At 38.0% G+C, this 4922-nt stretch overlaps 1 pseudogene across 1 annotated transcript; it reads left to right on the forward strand.

Annotated features, from left to right (window-relative positions):
* Positions 1–2074: 2074 nt before the first annotated feature.
* On the forward strand, positions 2075–3671 carry LOC111535180 (annotated as a pseudogene). The gene has a single exon (XR_002729342.1). The product of XR_002729342.1 is annotated as a T-complex protein 1 subunit zeta pseudogene (transcript).
* Positions 3672–4922: the final 1251 nt, after the last annotated feature.

The raw sequence follows: 4922 nt of genomic DNA on the forward strand, positions 1-4922 counted from the left end.
CCTGAGGAAAAAATATCTGCACTCAGAAACTTCCCCTTTGATTCAACATAGGAGAACAACGGTAAATAATAGAGAAAAAATGAACAAAAGCTCCAAAACATGCAGCATTCTGTAAAAAGACAGAACCTCAGACTCAATGGCATTCCTGAAAGAGATAGAGAGAGCAAGAAATGTGGAAGAAATATTGGCGTATACTGTCCATAAAAACATCCCCAATGTTGCTAGAGAGATCAGCATGCAAATATAGGAAATGCAGAGAACTTCTGCAAGATACTACATGAGACAACCATGCCAAAAGCACAGAGTCATCAGATTCTTCAAAGTCAATGTGAAAGAAAAAAATTTAACGGCAGCTAGAGAGAAGGAGCATGTCACCTACAAAGGGAACGCATTAAGGCTGACAGCAAAACTTTCAGCAGAAGCCTTATAAGCCAGAAGAGAGTGGAGGCCTATAATCAGCATCCCTATACAAAAGAAATTCCAACCATGCATGTCATATTCTGCCAAACTAACTTCATAAGTGAAAGAGAAATAAAATCTTTTTCAGACAAGCAAATGCTAACAAAATTTGTTAATATCAGACCTGCCTTGCAAGGGGTCCTTAATTGAGTGCTAAATATGGAAATGAAAGACCAGTACCTACAGTCACAAAAACATACAGAAACAACCACACAGTAAAAGTGGGAGACTTCAACATTCCATTGACAAGTTAAACAGATAATCAAAGCAAAAAACTAACCAAGGTATTCTGGACTAAATCTTGATACTTGATCAATTGGACCTAATAGATATCTACAGAATACTCCAACCAACAGTCAAATATACATTTTTCTCATCTGTATATAGCATATATTTTAAGCTCAATCACATGCTCCACCATAAAACACATCTGAACTAATTTTTAAAAATATATAATAACAACTACACTCATAGACCACAGTGTAATAAAAATAGAAATCAATACCAAGACAATCTCTCAAAACCACATAATTACATGGAAATTAAACAACATGCTCCTGAATGACTTTTTGGTTAAGATGGAAAGTAAAGCAGTAATCAAAAAAACTTTTTGAAATTAATGAAATCAGAGTCAATACATACCAGAATCTTGGGACACAGGGAAAACCTGTTAAGAGGAAAGTGGGGAGTGCTGAACACCTACATCAAGAAATTAGAAAAATCTCAAATTAATACCCTAACATTACACCTGGTGGAACTAGAGAAGCAAGAGAGACTCTAAAGTTACTATTTAAAAAGAAATAACTAAAATTAAAGAAGAGCTGAACAAAATCTAGACTGCAAAATCCATACAAAAATAAAAGAAAACACAAAAGCTGAATCATTGGAAGAATCAACAAGGCTAAAATACTAGGGGATATATTGGAAAAAAAAAAAAAAAGGAGAAGATCCAAATAAGCACAAGCAGAAGTGATGAAGATTATGTTGCATGTGACCACACAGAAACACAAAAAATCCGCAGAGACTATTACAAACACCTCTCTGCACACAACCTAGAAAACCTAGAAGAAATGAATACATTCCTAGAAACTCACTATCTCCCAAGATTGAACCAGAAAGAAACTGAAACCCTGAAAAGACCAATAATGCATTCCAAAATTAAATCAGTAATTTAAAAACTACCAAGAAAAAAGCGCTGCACCAAACGGATTCATAGCTAAATTCTGCCTGATGTACAAAGAAAATCTGATACCCATACTACTTAAATTATTCCAAAAAGTCAAGAAGGAGGGACTCTTGGTTAACTCATTCTGTGAAGCATGAATCATTCTGACACCAAAGCCCACCAATACAAAAAAAAAAAAAAAAAAACCTACAGGCCAACATCTATGATGAACATAGAAGCAAAAATACTCAACAACATACTAGCAAATGAAATTCTGAAGCATATAAAAAAATTAATGTTTTATTTCTGGGGTGCAGAAATTGCTCAACATATGCAAATCAATGAATGTGATTAACCACATAAACAGTTTTCCTTTAAAAAATATATGACTATCTGCCGCACCAGCTATGGGCTCTCAGCATCGTTAACTTTTCCTCCGCTGGAGCAGCTATGGCGGCGGTGAAAACCCTGAACGCCAAGGCCAAGGTGGCCGAGCGCAGACAGCGCTGGCGGTCAACATCAGCGCCGCGGGGGGTCTGCAGGAGGTGGTAAGGACCAACCTGGGACCCAAGGGCACCGTGAAGATGCTGCTTTCTGGCGCTGGAGACATCAAACTTACTAAAGACGGCAATGTGCTGCTTCACGAAGTGCAAATTCAATATCCAACAGCTTCCTTAATAGCAAAGGTAGCAACAGGCCAGGATGATATAACTGGTGATGGTATGACTTCCAATGTGCTAATCATTGGAGAGCTACTGAAACAGGCAGATCTCTACATTTCTGAAGGCCTTCATCCCCGAATAATTGCTGAAGGATTTGAAGCTGCAAAGGAAAAGGCCCTTCAGTTTTTGGAAGAAGTCAAAGTAAGCAGAGAGATGGACAGGGAAACACTTACAGATGTGGCCAGAACATCTCTTTGTACTAAAGTTCATGCTGAACTTGTAGATGTCTTAATAGAGGCTGTAGTGGACTCCATTTTGGCCATTAAAAAACAAGATGAACCTATTGATCTCTTCATGATTGAGATCATGGAGATGAAACACAAATCTGAAACTGATACAACCTTAATCAGAGGGCTTGTTTTGGACCATGGAGCATGGCATCCTGATATGAAGAAAAGGGTGGAGGATGCATACGCCCTCACTTGTAACGTATCATTATAGTATGAAAAAACAGAAGTGAATTCTGGCTTTTTTTTTACAAAAGTGCAGAAGAGAGAGAAAAACTCCTAAAAGCTTAAAGAAAATTCATTGAAGATAGAGTTAAAAAAAAAATAGAACTGAAAAGGAAAGTCTGTGGTGATTCAGATAAAGGATTTGTTGTTATTAATCAAAAGGGGATTGACCCCTTTTCCTTAGATGCTCTTTCAAAAGAAGGCATAGTCACTCTGCGCAGAGCTAAAAGGAGAAATATGGAGAGGCTGACTCTTGCTTGTGGTGGGGTAGCCCTGAATTATTTTGACAACCTAAGTCCTGGCTGCTTGGGACATTCAGGACTTGTATATAAGTATACATTGGAAGAAGAGAAGTTCACCTTTATTGAGAAATGTAACAACCCTCGTTCTGTCACTTTATTGATCAAAGGACCAAATAATCACACACTCACTCAGATCAAAGATGCAGTGAGGGATGGCTTGAGGGCTGTCAAAAATGCTATTGATGATGGCTGTGTGGTTCCAGGTGCTGGCGCTGTGGAAGTGGCTATGGCAGAAGCCCTGATTAAATATAAGCCCAGTGTAAAGGGCAGGGCACAGCTTGGAGTCCAAGCATTTGCTGATGTGTTGCTCATTATTCCCAAGGTTCTTGCTCAGAACTCTGGTTTTGACCTTCAGGAAACATTAGCTAAAATTCAAGCAGAACATTCGGAATCAGGTCAGCTTGTGGGTGTGGACCTGAACACAGGTGAGCCAATAGTACCAGCAGAAGTAGGCGTATAGGATAACTACTGTGTAAAGAAACAGCTTCTTCATTCCTGCACTGTGATTGCCACCAACATTCTCTTGATTGATGAGATCATGAGAGCTGGAATGTCTTCTCTGAAAGGTTGAATTGAAGCTACCTCTGTATCTGAGTCTTGAAGACTCTGCAAAGTGATCCTGAGAAATACAGCTGTGGAATTTTTGTCCAAGTTTCAAATGGATTTTTCTCATATGAAAAAGGAGAGAACACTGGCATCTGTTGAAATTTGGAAGTTATGAAATTACAGTATTTTTAAAAATTGCACTGAAGAGTATTCACATAAAGCAGGTCTTTTACCCAGTGAACAGGATGTTTTGCTTTAGCAGCAGTGACATAAAATTCCATGTTAGATAAAATACATATATATATATACAATGCTATCTCAATGAATGCAGAAAAGACTTTTGATAAAATTCATCATACCTCCAATGTTAAAAATCCTCTAAAAACTAGGCACCACGGAACACACCTCAAGATAATAAGAACCATCATTGAAAAACTAACACCCAACGTTATCCTAAATTGACTAAAGCTTGAAGTGTTCCCTAGAGAACTGGAAAAAGACAAGAGTGCCCAACCTCATCACTCCTATTCAACATAGTGCTAGGAAGTGCTAGCCAGAGCAATCAGGCAAGAATAAGAAAAAAACGGAACCCAAATAAAAGAAAGGAAGTCATTATATTTATCTTCACAGATTATATAGTCATATATAGAAAGTACTAAACACTGTGCCAAAAGACTCCTAGAATTGATAAACTCCTTCATTAGAGTTTCAGGATACAAAATCAATGTACAAAAATCAGTAGAACTTTTATACATCAATAATGTTCATGCTGATAGCCAAATGAAGAATATAATATATTTATGATAGCCACAAAGAGAAGAAAATACCTAAGAATATAGCTAACCAGGGAGGTGAAAGGGTTTTTTTTTTTTTTTTTTTTTTTTTTTATACTTTAAGTTCTAGGGTACATGTGTATAACGTGCAGGTTTGTTACATATGTATACTTGTGCCATGTTGGTGTGCTGCACCCATCAACTCGTCAGCACCCATCAATTCATCATTTATATCATGTATAACTCCCCAATGCAATACCTCCCCCCTCCCCCCTCCCCATGATAGGCCCCAGTGTGTGATGTTCCCCTTCCCGAGTCCAAGTGATCTCATTGTTCAGTTCCCACCTATGAGTGAGAACATGCAGTGTTTGGTTTTCTCTTCTTGTGATAGTTTGCTAAGAATGATGGTTTCCAGCTGCATCCATGTCCCTACAAAGGACGCAAACTCATCCTTTCTTATGGCTGCATAGTATTCCATGGTGTATATGTGCCACATTTTCTTA

Source organism: Piliocolobus tephrosceles, unplaced genomic scaffold, assembly GCF_002776525.5.
Source record: "Piliocolobus tephrosceles isolate RC106 unplaced genomic scaffold, ASM277652v3 unscaffolded_17631, whole genome shotgun sequence".
Lineage (NCBI taxonomy): Eukaryota > Metazoa > Chordata > Mammalia > Primates > Cercopithecidae > Piliocolobus > Piliocolobus tephrosceles.